The sequence below is a fragment of the Dendropsophus ebraccatus genome, chromosome 13 (assembly GCF_027789765.1).
Source record: "Dendropsophus ebraccatus isolate aDenEbr1 chromosome 13, aDenEbr1.pat, whole genome shotgun sequence".
In the NCBI taxonomy this organism is placed as follows: Eukaryota; Metazoa; Chordata; class Amphibia; order Anura; family Hylidae; genus Dendropsophus; species Dendropsophus ebraccatus.
In genome coordinates this window covers 6,981,492-6,994,395 of record NC_091466.1, presented here as the reverse complement: position 1 = coordinate 6,994,395, position 12,904 = coordinate 6,981,492, and the positions used below count along the sequence as shown (strand labels likewise).

General features: G+C 46.7%; 1 protein-coding gene across 2 annotated transcripts in view; it reads left to right on the top strand.

The window, feature by feature from the left end:
* Positions 1 to 12,904, top strand: part of LOC138771567 (gonadotropin-releasing hormone II receptor-like) — a 54,938-nt gene that overhangs the window by 22,210 nt on the left and 19,824 nt on the right. The window lies entirely within an intron of this gene.

The following is a 12,904-nucleotide window of genomic DNA, read 5'->3' as shown; positions in this document are numbered from 1 at the left end:
GGCTTAAGTACTATATGGGGGCTCAGAGGGGGCTGTCATCTGTATAGAGGCAAAAAGTGGGCTTATCTACAATATGAGTGCACAGGTGGGGGGATATCTAGTATGTGAGGGTATGGAAGGGGCCTATGTACTATTTAAGAGCTCAATTTGGCCCTGAATACTATATGGAGGCACAAAGTAGGCTCTGTTACAGTATGAAGAAATGCAGAAGGAGTCTTTCTATAAAGGTGAGGATGGTGCTGGAGGAGGGACCCTAAAGAGTTAAGCAGATTCTGTAGAGACGAGTTGTGGCTGGGAGAAAGGAAAGGTGTTCCCTGGGGTAAAGAGCTACATGAGGTAAGTGTACATGAAAAAAACACCCGTGGTGGGACACCACACAAGGTGTTATACTTCCTGTAGGAGATATAAGGAAAGGTGTTATACCGCCCCCTGTAGGAGATATAAGGAAAGGTGTTATACTTCCTGTAGGAGATATAAGGAAAGGTGTTATACTGCCCCCTGTAGGAGATATAAGGAAAGGTGTTATACTTCCTGTAGGAGATATAAGGAAAGGTGTTATACTGCCCCCTGTAGGAGATATAAGGAAAGGTGTTATACTGCCCCCTGTAGGAGATATAAGGAAAGGTGTTATACTGCCCCGTATAGGAGATATAAGGAAAGGTGTTATACTGCCCCCTATAGGAGATATAAGGAAAGGTGTTATACTGCCCCCTGTAGGAGATATAAGGAAAGGTGTTATACTGCCCCGTATAGGAGATATAAGGAAAGGTGTTATACTGCCCCCTGTAGGAGATATAAGGAAAGGTGTTATACTGCCCCGTATAGGAGATATAAGGAAAGGTGTTATACTGCCCCCTATAGGAGATATAAGGAAAGGTGTTATACTGCCCCCTGTAGGAGATATAAGGAAAGGTGTTATACTGCCCCGTATAGGAGATATAAGGAAAGGTGTTATACTGCCCCCTATAGGAGATATAAGGAAAGGTGTTATACTGCCCCCTGTAGGAGATATAAGGAAAGGTGTTATACTGCCCCCTGTAGGAGATATAAGGAAAGGTGTTATACTGCCCCCTGTAGGAGATATAAGGAAAGGTGTTATACTGCCCCGTATAGGAGATATAAGGAAAGGTGTTATACTTCCTGTAGGAGATATAAGGAAAGGTGTTATACTGCCCCCTGTAGGAGATATAAGGAAAGGTGTTATACTTCCCCCTGTAGGAGATATAAGGAAAGGTGTTATACTGCCCCCTGTAGGAGATATAAGAAATGGGGGTTATACTGCCCCCTGTAGGAGATATAAGGAAGGGTGTTATACTGCCCCCTGTAGGAGATATAAGGAAAGGTGTTATACTGCCCCCTGTAGGAGATATAAGGAAAGGTGTTATACTGCCCCCTGTAGGAGATATAAGGAAAGGTGTTATACTGCCCCCTATAGGAGATATAAGGAAAGGTGTTATACTGCCCCCTGTAGGAGATATAAGGAAAGGTGTTATACTGCCCCATATAGGAGATATAAGGAAAGGTGTTATACTGCCCCCTGTAGGAGATATAAGGAAGGGTGTTATACTGCCCCCTGTAGGAGATATAAGGAAAGGTGTTATACTGCCCCCTGTAGGAGATATAAGGAAAGGTGTTATACTGCCCCCTGTAGGAGATATAAGGAAAGGTGTTATACTTCCCTAGATGTATCTAACGCTACTATATGTGATACTGTCTTTTGAGCTGGTGTATCCAATCCTCTCCTGTGTGATACTCTCCTTTGAGCTGCTGTATCTAAGCCCATAGATGACACCTCCCTGTATTATGTCCAGGATTGTTCCGCTCCTGACATGTTGGCAGCATGACCTAGAATACGGACCTGGTGATACACGGGCAGGGCATAGAGCTGTGTGCACTGTATCACTCATCAAAGGCTTAGATACACAGCTTACAGATAGCATGACACATGATGGACATCACCAGGGTAGGGTTAGATACACAGGGTGGTGGGGCCGGGGGTCCACATTACGCCCCCTGTAGGAGGTGGTAATGTCAGCTCTCTGTATATGTAGCGAGGACTGATCACTATTTACAGGTCAATGGTCGCCATGACACAAGCGATCAGTGACAACATGGAGGCTGATAAGATTGTACTGTGCTGGATGTGACCTGTGACCCCGGCGGAGCGGACTCTGCACAGTGTGTCAGCGCAAATATACCGTATTTACTGAGATTAGCCGGAAGATACCATCACTGCCCAGGACCATGTATACAGGACAACCGCTCCGTGTATATACAGGACAACCGCTCCGTGTATATACAGGACAACCGCTCCGTGTATATACAGGACAACCGCTCCGTGTATATACAGGACAACCGCTCCGTGTATATACAGGACAACCGCTCCGTGTATATACAGGACAACCGCTCCATGTATATACACAGGACAACCGCTCCATGTATATACAGGACAACCGCTCCGTGTATATACAGGACAACCGCTCCGTGTATATACAGGACAACCGCTCCGTGTATATACAGGACAACCGCTCCATGTATATACACAGGACAACCGCTCCATGTATATACAGGACAACCGCTCCGTGTATATACAGGACAACCGCTCCGTGTATATACAGGACAACCGCTCCATGTATATACACAGGACAACCGCTCCATGTATACACAGGACAACCGCTCCATGTATATACAGGACAACCGCTCCGTGTATATACAGGACAACCGCTCCGTGTATATACAGGACAACCGCTCCGTGTATATACAGGACAACCGCTCCGTGTATATACAGGACAACCGCTCCGTGTATATACACAGGACAACCGCTCCGTGTATATACAGGACAACCGCTCCGTGTATATACAGGACAACCGCTCCATGAATATACAGGACAACCGCTCCATGTATATACACAGGACAACCGCTCCATGTATATACAGGACAACCGCTCCATGTATATACACAGGACAACCGCTCCATGTATATACACAGGACAACCGCTCCGTGTATATACAGGACAACCGCTCCATGAATATACAGGACAACCGCTCCATGTATATACACAGGACAACCGCTCCATGTATATACAGGACAACCGCTCCATGTATATACACAGGACAACCGCTCCATGTATATACACAGGACAACCGCTCCGTGTATATACAGGACAACCGCTCCGTGTATATACAGGACAACCGCTCCGTGTATATACAGGACAACCGCTCCGTGTATATACAGGACAACCGCTCCGTGTATATACACAGGACAACCGCTCCATGTATATACAGGACAACCGCTCCGTGTATATACAGGACAACCGCTCCGTGTATATACAGGACAACCGCTCCGTGTATATACAGGACAACCACTCCATATATATACAGGACAAACGCTCCATGTATATACAGGACAACTGCTCCATGTATATACGGGACAACCGCTCCGTGTATATAAAGGACAACCGCTCCGTGTATATAAAGGACAACCGCTCCGTGTATATACAGGACAACCGCTCCGTCTATATACAGGACAACCGCTCCGTGTATATACAGGACAACCACTCCATATATATACAGGACAAACGCTCCATGTATATACAGGACAACCGCTCCATATATATACAGGACAACCGCTCCATGTATATACAGGACAACCGCTCCATATATATACAGGACAAACGCTCCATGTATATACAGGACAACCGCTCCGTCTATATACAGGACAACCACTCCGTTTATATACAGGACAACCGCTCCGTGTATATACAGGACAACCGCTCCGTGTATATACAGGACAACCGCTCCGTCTATATACAGGACAACCGCTCCGTCTATATACAGGACAACCGCTCCGTGTATACACAGGACAACCGCTCCATGTATATACAGGACAACCGCTCCATGTATATACAGGACAACCGCTCCGTGTATATACAGGACAACCGCTCCGTGTATATACACAGGACAACAGCTCCATGTATATACAGGACAACCGCTCCATGTATATACAGGACAACAGCTCCATGTATATACAGGACAACCGCTCCATGTATATACAGGACAACAGCTCCATGTATATACAGGACAACCGCTCCATGTATATACACAGGACAACCGCTCCATGTATATACAGGACAACCGCTCCGTGTATATACAGGACAACCGCTCCGTGTATATACAGGACAACCGCTCCATGTATATACACAGGACAACCGCTCCATGTATATACACAGGACAACCGCTCCATGTATATACACAGGACAACCGCTCCATGTATATACACAGGACAACCGCTCCATGTATATACACAGGACAACCGCTCCATGTATATACAGGACAACCGCTCCGTGTATATACAGGACAACCGCTCCATGTATATACAGGACAACAGCTCCATGTATATACAGGACAACCGCTCCATGTATATACAGGACAACCGCTCCGTGTATATACAGGACAACCGCTCCATGTATATACAGGACAACCGCTCCGTGTATATACAGGACAACCGCTCCATGTATATACACAGGACAACCGCTCCGTGTATATACAGGACAACCGCTCCGTGTATATACACAGGACAACCGCTCCATGTATATACAGGACAACCGCTCCATGTATATACAGGACAACCGCTCCATGTATATACACAGGACAACCGCTCCGTGTATATACAGGACAACCGCTCCATGTATATACAGGACAACTGCTCCATGTATATACAGGACAACCGCTCCGTGTATATACAGGACAACCTCTCCGTCTATATACAGGACAACCGCTCCGTGTATATACACAGGACAACCGCTCCATGTATATACGGGACAACCGCTCCATGTATATACAGGACAACCGCTCCGTCTATATACAGGACAACCGCTCTGTGTATATACAGGACAACCGCTCCATGTATATACACAGGACAACCGCTCCATGTATATACACAGGACAACCGCTCCATGTATATACACAGGACAATCGCTCCATATATATACAGGACAAACGCTCCATGTATATACAGGACAACTGCTCCATGTATATACAGGACAACCGCTCCATGTATATACAGGACAACCGCTCCGTGTATATACAGGACAACCGCTCCGTGTATATACAGGACAACCGCTCCGTGTATATACAGGACAACCGCTCCATGTATATACAGGACAACAGCTCCATGTATATACAGGACAACCGCTCCATGTATATACACAGGACAACCGCTCCATGTATATACAGGACAACCGCTCCATGTATATACAGGACAACCGCTCCATATATATACAGGACAACCGCTCCATGTATATACACAGGACAACCGCTCCATGTATATACAGGACAACCGCTCCATGTATATACAGGACAACCGCTCCATATATATACAGGACAACCGCTCCATGTATATACAGGACAACAGCTCCATGTATATACAGGACAACCGCTCCATATATATACAGGACAACCTCATACAATGCACAGTACCACTTCTCAGTATATTGGTTGTAATCCGCAGGAAATGCTCAAGGTGTCTACAAGTTTATGGGCTATAAAACTCAGGAAGGGTCTTTTGTTGTTGGGTTTTATTAAGGGGGGGGGGCATTTTCTCCCTATAATCACCTTGTTATGGGCAGTGAGATTCCACATGTGTCCGACCCTCCGGAACTGGATTCTGCCTCCCCCCCTCCCAACCACCATCATCCTGTAGTCATCTGTACACATGGGAACACAGTCATCTGTCATCTCTGTCCATATATACTGGGGATTACATAGAGGACAGGAGAAGTGGTACTGTGCACTATATATATATATATATATATATATATATATATATATATCATACTGAGGATTACACCCAGCATACAGGACAGGAGAAGCGGCACTGTGCACTATATATATATATATATATATATATATATATATATATATATATATATACATACTGAGGATTACACCCAGCATACAGGACAGGAGAAGCGGCACTGTGCACTGTATATATATATAATATATACTGAGGATTACACCCAGCATACAGGACAGGAGAAGTGGTACTGTGCACTATATACTGAGGATTACACCCAGCATACAGGACAGGAGAAGTGGAACTGTGCAGTATTTGTGGTGTCCCACTAGGGGTGCTGCAGTTGTATTACACCCTTTGCAAAAGTCTGTTTTTGTGGTCTTATTATGGTGAAAGTAGTATTAAGGGTTGACCACTAGATGTTGCTGTATTATGTATTAGTATATGGAAGCTGCACACCTGAAGGATCGCAAAGGGTGATTGTGTTTGTGTGTACCAGAATCTGTAGACCAGTAGGATTTCTGCTTTCTTCTTTCCTATCACCTGTCCTCTCTCTTCTTCTATTTTTACTCTGTTTACCCAATCGCAGCGCACCATACACACTGTGGAGGAAGTAAGTCACGCAAGACAGAGGAAGTGTAGTTCAGTCTTAGCCAGTACCCTGCACAGCAGACAGCACACTGTTACCAACCTTCTTACAAGTACCCACACAGAGCACTATGCAGTGTTAAAGGACAACTCCGGCGGGACCCCCCCAAAAAAAAAAAACACAGACACACACAGACACCATACTCACCATCCCTCCGGTGACGATCGCCACTCCATTCGGCCGCCGTCCGCCTCACCGTCACCTGCGTCCGCCGTCCAGTGATGTCTCCTTCTTCCGGGTCCATGAGAGAGAAAAGGCTGCCAGCGCGCTTGCGCACCGGCAGCCTTTTCATTGGCTGGAGCGCATCACATGGCTTCCAGCAAGCTCAGCCAATCAGGGCTGAGCAAGCTGGAAGCCATGTGATGCGCTCCAGCCAATGAAAAGGCTGCTGGTGCGCATGTGCACCAGCAGCCTTTTCTCTCCCATTCACTCTCAATGAAGACGCCGAGGAGGAAGAAGACCCGGACCGCCCCCAGCTCTGACATCACCCGACACCAGAGAAGAGGACCGTGACGACCGTAATAGGTAATGTATATATTCTTTAACTTCCGGGGTGGGGGGTCGGGGGTCGGAAAGTGGGGGAAGGGGGCCAGACCGGGTATTTAACCACATTACAAAGTTATATAACTTTGTAATGTGTGTTAAATAAGCCAAAAAAATTTTTCGCCGGAGTTGTCCTTTAAACCTCTTAGGAGAGGACTAGCCTAAAGAACACCTCAACCCATGCCGTGGATTAGGAGAAGTCACAGAGCAGGACAGTATCCACTATAGAGCCACAGAGCCAGGAACTGATCCAGGTGGAGCAAAGTTGCAGTAAGCCTATGAACTCTATCTCGCAGCGCGGGTGTCAACAGGGAACCCTCAGCATTCCACTTAAGGGAAAAGGGTACAACTGGCCTTACACCTTAAAAACAGGCGCGCCATCACACCTGTGTGCCCACCAGGCACTGGCGTCACATGACAACATAATAAGGTCCGGCTGTATCTCGGCCATCCACCACTGGAGTGGTGTCACACTACAACACCTACCAAGTGACCGGCCGTCCCTCCGATATACCACCTCCGGGGGTTCACCACATATTCATATATAGAGGAGTAGAGAAGTGGTACTGTGCAGTGTTTATATATAGAGGAGTAGGGAAGTGGTACTGTGCAGTGTTCATATATATAGGATAGAGAAGTTGTACTGGGCCGTGTTCATCTATAGAGGAGTAGAGAAGTGGTACTGTGCAGTGTTCATCTATAGAGGAGTAGGGAAGTGGTACTGTGCAGTGTTCATCTATAGAGGAGTAGAGAAGTGGTACTGTGCAGTGTTCATATATAGAGGATAGAGAAGTTGTACTGGGCCGTGTTCATCTATAGAGGAGTAGAGAAGTGGTACTGTGCAGTGTTCATCTATAGAGGAGTAGGGAAGTTGTACTGGGCCGTGTTCATCTATAGAGGAGTAGAGAAGTTGTACTGTGCAGTGTTCATATATAGAGGATAGAGAAGTTGTACTGGGCCGTGTTCATCTATAGAGGAGTAGAGAAGTTGTACTGGGCCGTGTTCATCTATAGAGGAGTAGAGAAGTTGTACTGGGCCGTGTTCATCTATAGAGGAGTAGAGAAGTTGTACTGTGTAGTGTTCATATATAGAGGAGTAGAGAAGTTGTACTGGGCCGTGTCTATACACACAGACTGAGGAGACATGTCGCTGTCTGTGTTCTCCGGTGACTTTCTTCATCTTCAAGGACAGGAGAATTTGTAGATCCATTTACAGTTTCTGGAAGGAGATCTCCTTGGGGGATGCGGAGAGATATAAATAGTTACATAATATAAGGGGGGGGGGGGATCGTGTAACACACAGACGAGCGGTGACATGGCGCTGTTGGCTAGTGACGTGTCATGGGACTGCGCTGATTCACACACATTGTGGGCAGTGACGGGGTGAGGGTCCTGGGGATATTATGGCCGCCATAGCAAGCTCCCCAGCACCGGCTGGATCCTGGGAATCCTGGGTGAGAGCCATTATGGCTGCCATAGCCAGATCCCCGACACCGGCCTATCAGTTATTCAGGATCCCGGGAAAGCTGGGTGAGAGCCATTATGGCTGCCATAGCCAGATCCCCGGCACCGGCCTATCAGTTATTCAGGATCCCGGGAAAGCTGGGTGAGAGCTATTATGGCTGCCATAGCCAGATCCCCGGCACCGGCCTATCAGTTATTCAGGATCCCGGGAAAGCTGGGTGAGAGCCATTATGGCTGCCATAGCCAGATCCCCAGCACCGGCCTATCAGTTATTCAGGATCCCGGGAAAGTTATAGTAGATGGTAAATCCAGTCAGGTGATAGCAACCAATCAGATTCCACCTTTCATTGCTTACAGTCTCTTTGGAAAATTAAAGGTGGAATCTAATTGGTTGCTAGGGGCAACTGAGCCAGTTTGACTTTACGCCATGTTTGATAAATCTTCCCCATAGTACATATATACATACACATAGTATACACTCCAGCCGGGATCCCAAGCGGCGCTGCAAAAAACTGACATGGCCGATATTCATTGGATAGCGGCTGCAAGAGGCATGTCAGTGCACACATTGGTGCATGCGGCTCCAGCAACACGCTCCATTGTGAGCAGCAGGGAATTTGGATGCAGGTGCACACTGATGCGCCCGCATCCGAATTCAGCGGCAGTGAAGATCATCCGGCCGGTGCCTTACTAAGTGGGAATATGGCCTAATATTGTATTGTCTGGTGTCCTGGCCGCTGCATTATCCTGTACCCCTGGTCATGTGACCATCCCTATAATAATAATAATAGATCAGCAGGCACCGTTTATAATGTGGTAAATGACTCCCCCGCCGCCACGCTCAGCGCTGCCATACACTGAATCATTGTATACAGGAGGTAATGTATCTAATGGAAGTGCTGAAGGATCGATGGAGACGCATGGCGGCAATTACTGTCACTCCACAGAACCTTCCGGAGATTTACTGACGTGTAATGAGTCACTATATCAATTAGTGATTCCCAGAAACAGCAGAGCGCGCATCAGACTCACCATAACAACAGTGTACGAGAACTGGAGCCAACATAGTCATCAGAGTCCACCATAACAACAGTGTACGAGAACTGGAGCCAACATAGTCATCAGAGTCCACCATAACAACAGTGTACGAGAACTGGACCCAACATAGTCATCAGAGTCCCCCATAAGAGAAGTGTACGAGGACTGGAGCCAACATAGTCATTAGAGTCCACCATAACAACAGTGTACGAGAACTGGAGCCAACATAGTCATCAGAGTCCACCATAACAACAGTGTACGAGAACTGGAGCCAACATAGTCATCAGAGTCCACCATAACAACAGTGTACGAGAACTGGAGCCAACATAGTCATCAGAGTCCACCATAACAACAGTGTACGAGAACTGGACCCAACATAGCCATCAGAGTCCACCATAAGAGAAGTGTACGAGAACTGGAGCCAACATAACCATCAGAGTCCACCATAACAACAGTGTACGAGAACTGGAGCCAACATAGTCATCAGAGTCCACCATAACAACAGTGTACGAGAACTGGACCCAACATAGCCATCAGAGTCCACCATAAGAGAAGTGTACGAGAACTGGAGCCAACATAACCATCAGAGTCCACCATAACAACAGTGTACGAGAACTGGAGCCAACATAGTCATCAGAGTCCACCATAACAACAGTGTACGAGAACTGGACCCAACATAGTCATCAGAGTCCCCCATAACAACAGTGTACGAGAACTGGAGCCAACATAGTCATCAGAGTCCACCATAACAACAGTGTACGAGAACTGGAGCCAACATAGTCATCAGAGTCCACCATAACAACAGTGTACGAGAACTGGACCCAACATAGCCATCAGAGTCCACCATAAGAGAAGTGTACGAGAACTGGAGCCAACATAACCATCAGAGTCCACCATAACAACAGTGTACGAGAACTGGAGCCAACATAGTCATCAGAGTCCACCATAACAACAGTGTACGAGAACTGGACCCAACATAGCCATCAGAGTCCACCATAAGAGAAGTGTACGAGAACTGGAGCCAACATAACCATCAGAGTCCACCATAACAACAGTGTACGAGAACTGGAGCCAACATAGTCATCAGAGTCCACCATAACAACAGTGTACGAGAACTGGACCCAACATAGTCATCAGAGTCCCCCATAAGAGAAGTGTACGAGGACTGGAGCCAACATATTCATTAGAGTCCACCATAAGAGAAGTGTACGAGAACTGGAGCCAACATAGTCATCAGAGTCCACCATAACAACAGTGTACGAGAACTGGAGCCAGCATAGTCATCAGAGTCCACCATAACAACAGTGTACGAGAACTGGAGCCAACATAGTCATCAGAGTCCACCATAACAACAGTGTACGAGAACTGGAGCCAACATAGTCATCAGAGTCCACCATAACAACAGTGTACGATAACTGGAGCCAACATAGTCATCAGAGTCCACCATAACAACAGTGTACGAGAACTGGAGCCAGCATAGTCATCAGAGTCCACCATAACAACAGTGTACGAGAACTGGAGCCAACATAGTCATCAGAGTCCACCATAACAACAGTGTACGAGAACTGGAGCCAGCATAGTCATCAGAGTCGACCATAACAACAGTGTACGAGAACTGGAGCCAACATAGTCATCAGAGTCCACCATAACAACAGTGTACAAGAACTGGAGCCAACATAGTCATCAGAGTCCACCATAACAACAGTGTACGAGAACTGGAGCCAACATAGTCATCAGAGTCCACCATAACAACAGTGTACGAGAACTGGACCCAACATAGTCATCAGAGTCCACCATAAGAGAAGTGTACAAGAACTGGAGCCAACATAGTCATCAGAGTCCACCATAACAACAGTGTACGAGAACTGGAGCCAACATAGTCATCAGAGTCCACCATAAGAGAAGTGTACGAGAACTGGACCCAACATAGTCATCAGAGTCCACCATAACAACAGTGTACGAGAACTGGAGCCAACATAGTCATCAGAGTCCACCATAAGAGAAGTGTACGAGAACTGGACCCAACATAGTCATCAGAGTCCACCATAACAACAGTGTACGAGAACTGGAGCCAACATAGTCATCAGAGTCCACCATAACAACAGTGTACAAGAACTGGACCCAACATAGTCATCAGAGTCCACCATAACAACAGTGTACGAGAACGGGAGCCAACATAGTCATCAGAGTCCACCATAACAACAGTGTACGAGAACTGGAGCCAACATAGTCATCAGAGTCCACCATAAGAGAAGTGTACAAGAACTGGACCCAACATAGTCATCAGAGTCCACCATAACAACAGTGTACGAGAACTGGAGCCAACATAGTCATCAGAGTCCACCATAAGAGAAGTGTACAAGAACTGGACCCAACATAGTCATCAGAGTCCACCATAACAACAGTGTACAAGAGCTGGAGCCAACATAGCCATCAGAGTCCACCATAACAACAGTGTACGAGAACTGGAGCCAACATAACCATCAGAGTACACCATAAGAGAAGTGTACGAGAACTGGAGCCAACAGAGTCATCAGAGTCCACCATAACAACAGTGTACAAGAACTGGACCCAACATAGTCATCAGAGTCCACCATAACAACAGTGTACAAGAGCTGGAGCCAACATAGCCATCAGAGTCCACCATAACAACAGTGTACGAGAACTGGAGCCAACATAACCATCAGAGTACACCATAAGAGAAGTGTACGAGAACTGGAGCCAACAGAGTCATCAGAGTCCACCATAAGAGAAGTGTACGAGAACTGGAGCCAACATAGTCATCAGACTCCACCATAACAACAGTGTACGAGAACTGGACCCAACATTGTTATCAGAGTCCCCCATAAGAGAAGTGTACGAGAACTGGAGCCAACATAGTCATCAGAGTCCACCATAACAACAGTGTACGAGAACTGGAGCCAACATAGCCATCAGAGTCCACCATAACAACAGTGTACAAGAACTGGAGCCAACATAGCCATCAGAGTCCAGCATAACAACAGTGTATGAGAACTGGAGCCAACATAGTCATCAGAGTCCACCATAACAACAGTGTACGATAACTGGAGCCAACATTGTCATCAGAGTCCACCATAAGAGAAGTGTACGAGAACTGGAGCCAACATAACCATCAGAGTCCACCATAAGAGAAGTGTACAAGAACTGGAGCCAACATAGTCATCAGAGTCCACTATCACAGCAGTGTACGAGAACTGGAGACAACATAGTCATTAGAGTCCACTATGACAACAATGTACGAGAACTGGAGCCAACATAGTCATCAGAGTCCACCATAAGAGAAGTGTACAAGAACTGGAGCCAACATAGTCGTCAGGGTCCACCATCACAGCAGTGGACGAGAACTGGAGCCAACATAGTGGTCAGAGACCACTATAACTGCAGTGTACGAGAACTG